This window comes from Adiantum capillus-veneris, chromosome 14, assembly GCF_014529385.1.
Source record: "Adiantum capillus-veneris isolate H3 chromosome 14, ASM1452938v2, whole genome shotgun sequence".
Taxonomy (NCBI): Eukaryota; Viridiplantae; Streptophyta; class Polypodiopsida; order Polypodiales; family Pteridaceae; genus Adiantum; species Adiantum capillus-veneris.
In genome coordinates, this window is record NC_140944.1 from 51,203,794 (window position 1) to 51,218,596 (window position 14,803).

The 14,803-nt window shown below is 43.0% G+C and overlaps 1 pseudogene; it reads right to left on the reverse strand.

Annotated features, from left to right (window-relative positions):
- Positions 1–7,019: 7,019 nt before the first annotated feature.
- On the reverse strand, positions 7,020–9,019 carry LOC147442354 (uncharacterized; annotated as a pseudogene).
- Between the last annotated feature and the right edge of the window lie 5,784 nt (positions 9,020–14,803).

Below are 14,803 nucleotides of genomic sequence, written 5' to 3' on the forward strand. Positions count from 1 at the left end.
GGAAAAACTTCATATATTGGTCGCATTGTGGCTTTTCTCTTAAAAATTTAAATGCATGCTTCTTCTTGAGCTTCCTCAATCACCTATTATTGTTTTATCTTTTGTTCTTTTGTTGCATGAATTCTTTGCAAAAGATAATTAGTCATGGCAGGTGGTATTTCCAAAGACGTCCAATAATCCAATTCTCCATAATTTCCCCGTCTAAGGTTGCTACTTTAAAGGCCCCTCTTGGCTTGACCATTTTCTTGAGGATGATAGGGTGCAAATTTGTTATGAATCACCAGAAACTTGGTTAGTAAATGTTCTATCACCTCGTTGAGGAAATGTGTTCCTCAATCACTCACAAGCTTGATAGGAAGTTCGTACCGCATAAATATGCACTCATACAAGAATGCTGCAGTGGTGCAAGCATCGTTCTTCCTAGTGGTTCTTGCTTCGGCCCATTTGATCAAGTAATCCGTGGCCACAATAATGTACTGCACCTGGGTCTTGTATGCCGGTGGTTGTATTGGACCGACAAAATCTATACCTACATAGCAAATGCATGTGCTTCCATCATAGGCCGCAACGGCATACTGTCGATTCTTGTAGGAATTTTTGCTTATTGACAAGATTCACATCGTCAAACAAGTTCTTTTGCATCTACAAACAGAGTTGGCCACCAAATCCTAGGCATCAATATAGCTTTAGCTGTGGTTTTGTGAGAGAAGTGACCTCCTACAAGATCAACATGCGCTCGTTCCAAAATAGGAAGATATTCATCTTCATTGGCACATAATCTAAGTTTTTGGTCCTTTCCTTGTCTATATAGTTGATGACCAATCATCACATAGTTTGTTGCTTCCTTCTCAATTGCTCTCTGTCTTCATTTACTCATATTAAGATATAGTAAAATCCATTGTTTCTTCTCCTGGCTGAGCTAACATGCAACCAATAGCAAAATTTAAAGCATCGACATGCACATGAAAAACTTTGTTCCAATCTGGAGTCTTCAGTATTGGTGCTAATGTCAAGGCTTGTTTAAGATTTTGGAAGGACTCTATCTTCACACTCATCCGTCCATTCAAAATGATTAATGAAGCCATAAATAGGTTTTGCAATGACTGCATACATGTAGATGAATCTAAGGTAATAGCCACAATGCCCCATAAATGCTTGAACTTCTTTAACATTGGTGGGGCTAGACATCTCAACAGTTGTTGTCACCTTTTCCATATCCGTAGCAATACCATTTTTTGAGATGATATGTCTAAGAATTTTGCCCCGTGGAACCATGAATACAAACTTCTCTAGATTTAATAAAATCCGATATAGACAGCCTTTCACCTGAAGTGTTCAAATGGATCTCTCATTTAGTTGAAGGCACACAAAGAAGATCCATGTAAACTTCTAAGAAATTGCACCCATACTATGGCTCATTAGCCACTGGAATGTTGCTATTGCATTGGTCAGTCCAAAAGGCATGACCTTGTAAGAAAAAATTTCCCATTCCGTGGAAAAATCATTTTTGTGTTGATCCTTTGGATCTTTGGCTAACTGATTCTAACCCAAGAATCCATCCAAGAAGTTGTAAGCCTCCTTTCCAACTACTCATTCTAGAACATGATCCATGATAGGAAGAGAATAGGTATCTTGTATGTTAGCTGCATTCACCTTCTTGAGGTTCACACACACTATGAGTTTTTCATTCTTTTTAGGCACTACCATGATAGGTGATACCTAATCAATATTATCAATTTCATAGATGAATTTAGCTTCCTTGAGCTTCTCTATCTTTTCCTTGATTTTCTTAGAAAATGTCTCATTGTAGGTATATGGTCACTGTCTAACATCATCTCTCATGGGGATATTATGTTGATATATCTGAGGATCCACTTCCTTAAGATCTCTGTAAGGCCAAGCAAAGACATCCCTGTACTCCTTTAATGTTAGAATGAGGATTTCTTTCTCTTCTTGAGACAAATCCGTAGCTATGTATACTGGCTTTGCATCTTCTCCCGGCTCTGTGAGGTCTATTCATTTGGCATTTTGAGGACCCTCATAAGATTTTCCTGGTTCCTTGGGCTATCTCATTGGTTCCTCTACTATGATTCGTTGATTTAGTAGAGTGTACTTTTTGTAGTGCAAAGGAGCACTGATTGCTCCTAGTTTATCACTCTGTAACTCCATCTCAGTAGGCCGTACCTCTTTTTAGGTGCATTTCAACTCTCTATACCTTGCTTTTTGTTCTGTTTTAGTCATTGGAGGTTCTTTTTCCTTGGTCTCATTTGACTTGCTCAGTTTTCATCTAGTTTTGCTCCATTGATATGTGTTTTTCCTATTTTCTAAGGCTTGATATCTCCAAGTTATCTTGTCCTTGATACAATCTCATGCATCCACCATCATCAAAAATTGAATTTTGCTATGTGTTTTTTGTTTTAATTGCTTCCTTTTCATTATATTTTCTTGTTTTCTACGATATCTCTGTTGGCATCTACGATGCTGATTTGAGAACTCAAAAAAACTTTTATTCCCCTCCCTTGAGTAGCAGTTTGGCCCTAACATGTTCCTTTTTAGAGTCCGATTTCTTTGTTGTGAGTGTTTCCTCCTCTAATTCATATGTGGCATCATAGTAATGCTGAGAGAAAACTTGCTACTCCTCGATCACTTTCAATAGATACCATCTAAGTAGGAATTATGTTGTATCCCTCCTCATCACAAAAGAGGGTGGGTGTGGACTCGTTAACACATACATCCATAGTGTCTAGGATCTTAGTCCACTCACATGGTTTGAACAAATGTTCTAGAAAGGGTTCCGGTACGTACTCCATATTGTTTATCTATTTTTCTAATATGCAATCTTACCTTCGTAAACTACCATACTCAGAAGCTCCACATATCCAAATTGGAGTGTCTTTACGTATCCATGATGGCAGTTTAGTTTCTGCTGAGATTTACAAAACCAACTCCTGGATTGGTGTCCTCAGAACATCCTTGTAGGAATGATCCTTCAAGTTTACACGAGTAATCAATCCAACTTGTTTCAAGTAAAGATAGTCGTTTTCCCAATCTTGAATCAACTGTATTTGTCTCATGAAAGGTTTTCCCAAAACGATTTCATAGTTCAAATTTTTCTCAAAATCTACAATGGCAAAGGTGTGCTAGCAGTCAGTTCCACAGGAAATGACAATCACATTCTCTAGTAAGCCCATTGGTTTTCAATATGCCCATCTACCAATTGCAGTTTCATTTGTGTTTGTTAAATTGCTAGCTTTCCCCAAGCTTCCCAGACTGCTTTCATTGCTATGGCTATACTTGCCCCATAATCTAGAACAACCATGGTACATCCTTGTATTGTACCAGAAGACTCATGTTTCTTGCATTTTTCTCACAGTATTCATGGGCACAAATTTGACAATTTTTGCCCGCGATTCCTCCCTTTGCAATTCTTCAAGGTTTTCCTTGGTCAATCCCTTTAAGCCCATGTTTTCCATGGTGTGTTACAAATATCTCCAAAGATGTGGTCTTTTCTTGAACAACTCACCCAATGTGATAGTGCATTAGATAGGAGTCAACACGATTGAGTGCAAATTCTCCACATCCAAAGTCTCCTTTGGTCCATTCAATTTCATTGTTTTACAAATCAATGAGTTTTCCTTGTTTTCACCTAGATATGAGGGTAAGGTCTAAAGAGTCCAAGTAAGCTTGATTGCTTTGAACCCCAATCTTCATACAAATATTGTCCATCTAGCTCCATGGGTTGTTGATCTAACCATACTTCTTCAATTGGAGCCGACTTCAGAATCAAACTTTTGTCGTTCACTTCTCTGACTCGCTCCCACAAGTGGTTTGGCCATTCTTCCTCAACTAAGGGAACTCCATCTAGCCCCTGCTTACTGTTTGGAACTACTATCTCAGGACCATCAAGTTTTTATAAAGATTTCCTGAACCCCTTAACATCCAACGTGTTTCTATTATTCAATTTTGGTATGGATTTCTGCTAGTTTCCTATGAACTTGAGTTTTGGCTTTTGTTTTTCCAGCATAGACTGCGTGATTTGCACAAAATTTCTGTAAGCTTCAAGCTTGTCGACTTCCATGTCAGGTGTCGGGTAGTTCTTCCATTTTGTTTCCAATGTCTGGCCCGTTTTTAATCTCGCTTGAAAAGCTTCCAAAGCTGCATTGATTGGTTTGTATTTTTTGTCTACTAATATGAATTCTCCCAATCCCGGTTTTCATTCTTTAAATTTTGATGACAATGTTTGAGTAACTTCCTCCACTTTCTTTTGAAATTTCTCTTTGATCTCTCTTTGTTGTTTCTATCTTCTAAGATTGTACCGTTTGCGTTGCTCTTTGTTGGAGTCTTTTAAAGGGTTGTTGGGCGTATCCAATTTGCTTGCAATTTTCTCTGTGTTTTCCTTGGCTTGTGCCCTAGTAACTACGTACCCAAATCAGAACTGTGGATTCACCCTTCGATGAGCTACTTGGCATGACTTAGACTACATTTATGGTTGCCTTCCCTTTGTTAGTTGGATTCCTAGGACAATCATCTAGAAATTGAGCGCCCTTGTGACCACACTGCACACAATATGCTTCGGTTGGTCTAACATTCTTATTTGGCTCATGACTTTTTCCATTGGTCATCTGATCTGCAATTATGGAAATTTCATATCTCGGATTAGACATTGGTTTCATCATGGGCGGCCCACCTCCTTGGTTTGCAATGAAGTAAACTAGTGCTACTTTAGGAGGTGCTTGATAAACTTGTTCTACCGTATGATAGGAGTTGACTGAGTACACACTCGTCATCTATTCCCGTAGTTTCCAAACTCGCTTCATCATATATATATATAATCTGTGACTTCACGTGACTGAAGTCTATGGCAACATTTCACGTGTAACAAAAATGGGGTTGAAAAGGAAGATGCACCTGGGCCAACAGTGGGCCAAAGCTCCTAGCAAGGCTTGAACCCACTAATTCCCATCCAATAAAAACGTTGGAATCTGAACTAGCTAGACGTTTCACCTCGAAGTTCTTTGTGCTTCTATAGGTGAACCAGCATTGGGGGGTAGCTCACTATATTGGCCCCTGTTCCCTAGGGCTAAGGGATTCTTCTCTGTTCCATCAGTGACACCAAGATTGCCCGCCTTTTCAAGGATCGTTTGAAGCCGCAAACTCCATGGAAGGTAATTAGCGCTCGTAAGTTTTTCAATGTGGTAATACTTAGAGAAAGAAGAAGTGGAAGTAGATGACGTAACCATTTGCAAAGAAAGTCTGGAGCAATCCTTGATAAAAAGCATGCAGCAAGAAGACTTACTGAGCCGTGTGTGATAGCACTATTATCTTGATACCATGCGAATGCTATGTAGTCGTTATGTTTTAATACTATTACTTTGTTTAATACATTGCACATAGTGAGACTAAGATTAGAGAGAACAAGAAGAAACAGACTCTATGCTTACACAGAGAATAGAGATATCACGCATGTAGATATAGTATTCAATTCTTTGTTTTCTATGTAATCATAGAGTCTGTTTCTTCTTGTTATTGACTCATTAAAGAGATTGTATGGTTTGATACAAAAGAGACACATGTGTAACGATTTTTTAAAACCAGAGAAGGGCATGGATTATAATGTTAAGAGAGCAGAAAATTTACATCGAGGGGCCAAGGGAATGGCTGAAGGGATGATACAAAAATCTGGGAACAAAGTTCCCCATCATAGATACAATCAAAGTAGCTAGATGGTCCAGTTGTATATGAATGCCATCAAGAAACCATCTCGAGTTGTGAGCTTGAAGCATCCTCATAGAGAAAAATATTCCTTTGTCTCCAAATAGACCACATAGACTCAATGTGTATGTGGTTCCAAACCAAAGAGCTGATGTCAACCCCGTCTTCTAGTAAGATCTGCTTTCAAGACAAGGAGAACCTAGACATTTGATCACTAGGGCCTAGAAAGTAGCATTAAAAGTGCAATCGACAAAAAAAAGCGACGCGAAAGGTCCTCGATTGATTTGCTGTAGCAAGTAAAGATGCCAAGGCTAGGACCAACTTGAAGAAGCCTCTTGCCAATCCAGACAGCCTTGTGAAGCACAAGCCATAAAAGTGTGGATTTCTTGTGGGAAGAGGCGCGAGACGAGAGAGATTGGGACTTAAAATAGCATTGCCTTCTATCACAAAAAGTTTTGGACAAATTCTCACAATAATTCCCACATTGTGTCTTACCTCAACATCATGAGCTTCTGTGAGGGAGGCACCGCATACCTAGCCAGGTACAATTGGGGGTAGGGGACTACCAGGCCTATGGCCCCTGCCCCCAATCGTACCTAGCTAGGTATGCAATGCCTCTCGAGCAGAAGCTCATGATGTTATGCATTGTATGAAAACATTGAGAAAAAGACGTTTTCCTACATGAGAGAGTTTCTAAATCTTTTCGTGCTATGGCGGTTCCAAGCAGCCCAGATGGAATGGAGAAGGTCACAACTTGAAGCAGTGGATGAATGAGGATTGAACAACACTGTAAGACGAGGAAGGTTTTTCCAGCCTTTAGCTTTTATATATAGTGGAAAATTTGGGGATGTTCCTCAACAGGAGGACATACCATTCTGCTTGGGGCTGAATGAGAGCCCGAAAGTTTTGTTCCACCCAACTTCCATCTATCCTTAGAGGGAGAGGTCATACCATGTGTAATAATTGAAGCCGTTTCATTATAAACGTGCCTTTAGTAATAGTAAAATTTTGTTTTAAATTCATTGATTCTGAGCACTACGCTCACAACATCTGCCACTGTACAATGCTTAGGGAAGATGAGCTCCGATAACCACTCATAGTTCCACCAAGCAGTGTTGGAATTTGGTGTCAAGTCATGCATAGAGCAACACCACAAAGGAGAGAAGCAAGGCTAGGTGCACAAGTAACCATAGCAAGCATCGACACACAGGACGGAAGGACCCTCCTTCAAACCACCTTAGCTGGGCGTTGATGAACGTGAGAGGCTGGAGCTAGTAATGACTACATAGCTGGATCATGTAAATACACTAGCTGGGACACGTCGCCACGCAATCTTCTAAAATTGGATGACACCAACGGTACCAGGAGACTATGGCGAATGAATCTGCAATTTCCAGAATTGTTTCCTGTAGAACCTGCAGAATCCAAAACTTTTTTAACTTCATGGCACACGCGAGCAAGAAACCACACAACTAATCAAAAGCACTTACAGACATAACTGAAGGATCCTGTTGCCACTTCTCCATCGCCTCCACTGCACACACACACACGCTATGATTCTTACAATGTTCATCATTAAAACCACCATCAAATAATCTTGCGACATTCCCTAATCCCTGCATATTTTGTGCAAAGGAGGTACCACAAGAAGTTTTGGAAAAATAATTCCCGTACCTGATCAACATCATGAGCTTATGTGAGGGAGGCACTGCATACCTAACTATGTACGGCCCGGTGGCGGGCCGGCGGTCCCCTGCCCCCAATCATACCTAGCTAGGTATGCGGTGCCTCTCGAACAGAAGCTCATGATCATGTATGCATTTTATGAAAAACACTGAAAAAGACTCCGTTTTCCTACATGAGAGAGACTCTAAATCTTCTTGTGATCAGGAGCTATTTCGAGGGGGGAACCTCATATCTCGCTAGATGCGATTGGCGGCATAGAATTGCCGGCGTCGGCCTGTAGAGGCTGGCAACACCCTACCCCCTGCAACCACGCTTAGCTACTAGGTATGTGGCTCATCCCTAGCAGTAGATCATGGAGGGATTTCTACATACGATTTCCAAAGTTCTTATAGACTATTTCAGTGTCTTTTTTTGCAAATACCTACCTCTAATCTTCCACAATTAAATTAGGTCTTGCAAGTTTTTGGAATGCTCCCGAGCAGAAGCTCATGATATTCATGGTCTCACCCAAAGAATAGGTCATGGTGTTGGACACTACCGGCCCCCGGGAAACAACGGAGAAGACCTCCTTTCTGCATCACGGTTCTCATGTATCATTCAGACAACCAGATGCATATAATATATATATATAAGCTTGCCTGATGGAAAGTATGCCGAGAATGCATGCGACATCTTTGTGTAGCTCTCCTTCAAGTACAAATTTTCCCCTACAAATACAAGCTCTGGTCATCAATCTATAATGTGTATGAAAGCCAAACTCCACTCCAAAACAGCCTACATCCAGATCTCCTGACTCACCACAAGTGAGCTAGTGTAATGCATAGTCTGCCTGGTCAGCCAATGCAAGAAAGGCATCCATGGCTCCCTTGATGTCTGAATCCGAGACATCCGAGCTCACTTTGATGAACGTCACATGGGTTGCAAAATCGCTCTGTAATTTATCATTTACAACAGCCAATGAATCAAATACACTCAGCACTATCCTGTCTCAGTCCACAATAGCACTGCCCCTAGACTTTCGTCTCTCCCCGCAATTACCGTGACATTGACCATTATCGCATCCTCCTGCACCTCTGCTAAGTAGTCGACGCCGTATCCTCTCAGCTGTAATATAATTGCTGGTTTTAGTTGACCCAAATGCCTATCAAAGCTGTAAATTTCAGTAATGGACACTAAATACTTTGAGTAAATCATCAACAGTCATACCGTCAGCCAAGGACCCATCTGTGTGGAACTATCTGTAATGGCATACTCATAGTATGTTTGCAAAGCTTTGACAGATGGAAAGCGGGATATGAGGGCATGGGTGAAGGGAATTCCCTTACTTTCGAGCACGCGACCTGCACAAGCGAGCAGAACATAAACAAGCCAGTAAAGTATAAGCTTCTATTGCTATAGATATGCAGCTATCTGCGGTGTATTCTCTACCCATGTATATGTGACTAACTGCTGGGTTTCAGAAACTACAAGCAAAATACTAGCGTAGAGGAAGCATAAATCGCTGTAGTTATTGTAAACCAGATCATTGAGCCCCTGCAAAATGCTGGTCTCATTCGATCTCTGGATTGTCAGACAAGCCTGGCATGCTGAAGAAGATGGGGTGCTCGACAACCGCAGCGCTGCTGGAGCTGTCAACGACCAATTTACATGAAGAATGCAACAAAGTTCAAGAGTCTCTTGCAGGCAATAGCTAGCATACCAGTACAGATCAAGCAGCAAACAATGCAAACAGCAAATCTGTAGGTTTCCTAACATAGCATATTTAGGTTCCATATAAAGCAAAGCACCTGCCAAATATGGTGTTCCTTAATATTGTGGCCGAGACCTGACGAGCTGCAAGAGCTGGCAGCAACACTGCCAATATCAAGATTAACACAGAGAGGAGAGTGGCCATGCTGACAGTTACCTGCAGAGGGAAGAGAGCCAACTCCCTTGAATACGTAGGGAGAAGAATATACGCTCTCTCTCTCTCTCTCTCTCTCTCTCTCTCTTAGCACGAGCACAACTGGCTCGGCCGGCCAGCCAAAAGGCATCGTGCAGGGGCGCTTCATTACGTGGCACCACCTTTTTTTGGCCGGCAAGTGGCTGGCTGGCTGTTGTAGCCCACACCCCACCCCTCCCAGCAATAGCAAGGCCGTCTACCGCAACCAATCAGCATGAGCTGCTCCCAACGGCCTTCTTTTCCTCTCCCGGCTACTTTAGTCGTGCGCCCACAAGCATTGCGTCCACAGTTCCAATTGTCAACCCCTGCATCGCCTTCATACTGACCAGCCATACTGCAGCGCTAGACTACTGAGCAGCCATACTTCATACTGAGCACCCATACCGCATGCTAGACTATTGCGCAGCTGCCTTGGAGTCGTCTTGAGGTGAAATCTCCACTATCCTATGCCTGTGTTGTGAATGCTGCCTTGTTTTCTCACACGAGCTGCTATGCGACGTTATGCAGGAAGGAGCTCATCACCTTCAAAAATCATCCAATTTGAATCAGCAGGTCGTCGCACAGCCAGGTGAATATAGTGCAAAGTTTTTAATTGCATGTTTACTGCATTACGTTTTCTATTGCAAGGTTATTTGCTGCAGTAATGAAAACACATTTCCATTCTAAGGTTTCAAAATTGTGTGAAGCTTTATCCTTCTTATATGATTTTCATACTTTTATTCTAATTCTCTAGTGATTGTAAGGATTCACACACACACACACACACACACACACACACACACACACAGAGAATAAGAACTGTTCAATTGAACCTTAACTTGGATGATTATTATAAGGCTGATCATTATAAAGCCGATTCTCATTCTTATATGCTGATTATTATAAAGCTGATTCTCTTTCTTTTATTCAAATTCTCTAGTGATTATAAGGCTTCACATACACACACACACACACACACACACACACAAAATAATCAATGTTTTACTGAACCTTAACTTGGATGGGTGTGTGGATGGCCAGGGTTGTCAAATGAGCCATTTCAACGTTCGCGTACCGAAACGTGCACGAGGGGGAACTAGACGGAGTAGGGTTGAAGAGAGTGAGTCTCCGGACGAAGATGTAGTATTGGGTACACAACTGGAGATTGACTCTACTTTCATGAGTATGCTTCAAGAAGAAAATTGGTTGCAATCTCAAGTTGACGAGACCTTAGTCGAATCCCTAAACCATCGTGTGGACCGTGTTGAGTCCCAAAACTTTCCTGCCTCTATCACGCTTAGTCGACCGTCCCAATTGCAAACTACTGCTCCCCATAACCAAACCTTGCCTCTTAGGCCTTCCGTGCATCCGCCGGTTGGTGGACGTTCGGGCTCTTATGTTCAGGTTATTGGAGTGGTCCCTTCGCTGGAATTCGGCCTTCTATTGTTGGTAGTGGACCTCCACTAGCACAGGTTGGTATTGCAGCACCTGTTTTAGAAACTCAACCTCCTACTGTTAGAACCTCCCCAATAGCTCCAGTACGTACCAACCCAAAGCATAGCACCTTCGGATACTTCTAGGTCACAAAACAAGGGAAAGAGGCCCCGCCTCATTGATGCAAAGTGGACTGGTGCTACCACGGCAGCATGCATTAAGCATTACGAAGAGAGGTGGGTGCATGTAAGGAAAGGTAATTTGAGACCAAAAGATTGGGATGAAGTAACAAACCAATTGAACAAAGAGGTTGAAATGGAATATAGTTGTGAGCAAGTGAAGAATAAAATAGACACCTTGCGTAAAAAATACAAAAAAGAGAAGGGGAAGACAACTAGCACGGGAGGGGTGAGGTCCACTTGGGAATATTTTGAGTTGCTTGACACCTTATGGTCAACAACCCCACGTTGTGTAGGCATTCCGGGAGCTTTCGATAGTTCTGGCTCACAGACCCCCGACGTGCAGGAGTTGGATGGTGAGGGAGATGGTGAGGAGGGGCAACAGGTGGATGGGGACGAGGATGTAGAGGTAGGTGGCACCATAGGGGAGAGAAGCAATGGCACATGAGTTCAGGACAGTAGCGAGGTTTTGGGTCCGGGAGTAAAATCACAAAAAGTGAAGGAGCCTAAGCGTGCATCACTAGGGACGTTTGCTCGTGCGCTAGGGGACGGGTGGAAAGGAATGTCGGACACCATGAGAGCCATCGAAATTTCAAGACGCGATCATGAAGAGAGGATGGCAAAGGAGCTACGCGAGCATGAGGAGAGATTGTTCAAGATAAGACAAGAGGAGGACACAAAACGGATGGACATCTACATGCGGGTACAAGCGGAAATAGCTAAAGCGCTGGGAAATCGATCAAAGGTACGCCACCTTAACATTCTCTTGAGGGAGGGAGCGAGATTGCACTTGTGTGTTCTTGTACATTTGCATGGAATATCAATTTTTTTTTGCCTTTTTTTCATAGGGATGATCGAGGCAGCAGAATTGTTTTTCTTTTTGGCATTCAATTGTCATGGTATTAATCCTAATGGTGAAGACATGTCTCGTCTAGTTTGCCCGGGTGCGAGCACCCCAAACACATACTTCCTGTTCATCTCTTTCATGTTATTATGTGTGTCATGTGTTTGCCTTATGTTGGAAGATGGTTTATTGTCTACTCGGCCACGCATGTGGTGGTGCTACCCAAGGCAAGTGGTGTTTTGGCATTCCATTCACTCTGGATTTTGGAGTGCGTCTCGTGTTGAAAACCAAACCACCTTTAGGATGTACTATAGAATGGCATTTGAGGCTTTCCATGAGTTGAAGGACCTCATTTTGCCCCATCTTCCATGTGGAGAGGTGATAGAGTTTCGTAGGGAACCTATCCAAGCTGACCTTGCACTTGCTTGTGTGCTTTGGCGTTTCGCCCATGGTCATTCCTCTCGTACATTGTCACAATTATTCGGATTAGGGGATTCCACAATCCGAAAGTACACCCAATTGATAGTGGGTGTCCTATGTAAACAAGAAATGTTGAATAGATGTCTAATTGTAGTTCCTTCAGGAGCACGCCTTGCACAGATCATTAGTGACTTTGAAGCAATCACTGGTATTCCCAATATGTGTGGTGCCGTTGATGGCACACACATCAAGCTGGCCCGCAAACCGATCCACGAATTCTTTCCAGCACAGTATGTTTGCCGCCATGGATTTCAGAGCATTTTGCTACAAGGCATAGTGGATTCAAATAAAATGTTTTGGGATATTGTGTGCAATGCACCATGAGCCTCGCACGATTCTACTGTGTTTAAGAACTCATCAGTCTATAGAAAAATGAAAGCCTGCGAGGTTTTGGGTAGACCACTAATAGAACTGAATAGGGTGTCCATCAGACCTTACATTGTTGGAGACTCTGCATATAAACCCACTAGTTTTTTACTCAAAGCATTCAAGTCAAAAGCACGCCAGGACTTGGCTTCCAAGAATGCATTTGACAAACAAGTTGCAAAGGGTAGGGTCAAGGTAGAAAATGCATTCGGCATATTGAAGAACCGATGGCGCATCTTGCGTGATCTCAATGTGAATTTGCCTTTTGCACCAAATGTGGTAATAGCATGTTGTGTGTTGCATAATTATGTTCAAGCAAAAGGAGAACCTGAGCCCGGCGATGCTAATGACCCGCATCCAAATGATGCTGAGCCCTTGAGGTGGCGAACGGTAACCCGACAACGGGCCGCTGGACTCAAGATGCGTGCAGCATTGTTCAATGATTTTGTGACACGAAATTCCCAACGAGGTTAAGATGCTTGCAGGTACCTATGGGCACATGTGACCATGCGTGTTGAGTGTTTATTCAATCGCTTCAATTTGTCTAAATTTGTTTCTTTTGCATTGCGGGTTTATGCAGGACTGAAGAAAGAAGGCTCGCAAACAGGATGGTTTTTTATTTTATTTTTTGGTGATAGATTTAGGGTTTGTATGTCATGAACATAATTGTGATCTTGCATTCTTGTGTTGCATTTATATACTTTTCATATTTTTTTTTTCTTTCTGCATGTGAGAGCATTATTCTTGGAAAAAACGCAAAAAAAAATTATGGCGTGCCGTGTGTGCATGCTTTTTAATCATAAAAAGGACCAAAAATATTTGCATTCTGTTACTTGTGAGGATGTGTGTGTGTGTATATGTGCATGTGTGTGTCCACATCAGTCTATGGAGGCTTGGGCAACCCTCATGGACAATGTGAGCATGGCCTGTGGAGGGGCCGAGTTCGATCCTCGGGTGTCTTTGACGGATTGGATCCCCCCGTAGCACGTTCCTAAGCAACTACCAAAAAAAAAAAAAACTCTATATAATCGTAAGAGTGTCTTTTGGTTGGCCGGCCGGCTGCCTTCGTTGTGCTCAAGCTTCACGGCCATCCCACGGCCGGCAGGTTTCTTGGACAAAAAATTGGCTGCCCGTTATAAGGCCGGACTAGTTGTGCTCAAGATTGCCGGCCGGCCGGCTAAGATTCCATAGGATCTTTTTATGGCTGGAAATTGGCCGCCCGGCTAGATGTGCTAGAGCTATCTCTCTCTCTCCCCCAAGAGTCGCAAGCCCTCCCGCCTACGTGGAAGAAGTATCCTATGAGCACGAGCTCATAACACCTAGGCTGGGTTCACATCAGACCGGTGGAAGGCATGGCACTTTTTGAGCTCTTCCTGGTAGAAAACCATGACACTAAAAGTAACATAAAAGGCATTAAACGTCACTATATGGCACGGCTCTAGCTCAGAGGGGATCTAGGGCCCAAATTTGGGGGCGTGAGACGGTTTTAATCTCAATCGTCGGATCACACAATGAACTAGGGGTGGGTGAACTAGGGGTGAGCTAAGGCTGAACTAGGGGCGTGTAAACTAAGGGTGGGTGAACTGGGGGTGAACTAGGGGCGTTTAAACTAGGGTATGATCATGTGGCACGTCAACATGGGCAACGACGTGCACTAACGTGGTGGTAGGGAATTCGTGTGGCAATCGAGACGTTCCGATTCGATCCACACCCCGCGAGGCGGGTGAACTATTGGTGAACTACTAGGGGTGAACTAGAAGTGAACTCAGGGCCCCTTTATTGCCCGAGTTCACCCTTAGTTCACCCCTAGTTCACCCCCCATTCACTACATGATCCGACGGCTGAGATTAAAGCCGCCTCGCCTCCCCAAATTTGGGCCCTAGATCCCCCCTAGCCAGAGCCGTGCCATATAGTGACGTGTGTGTGTGTGTGTGTGTGTGTGTGTGTGTGTGTGTGTGTGTGTGTGTGTGTGTGTGTGTGTGTTGGGTATAATGGGATGGGAAGTCCACAGCCAGAGGCCGAGATGGATTAAATCCGGATAGCGCGAGAATTGGGCAAAATTAAATGTGAGCAACATGAAAAATGGGTCGCCCATCGGTTGATTTTGAACCCAGAACCTCACGCCCTGGCTTTGCGATGTATGGGCTAACCATCTCACACACGCGCACATGTTGCACCCAC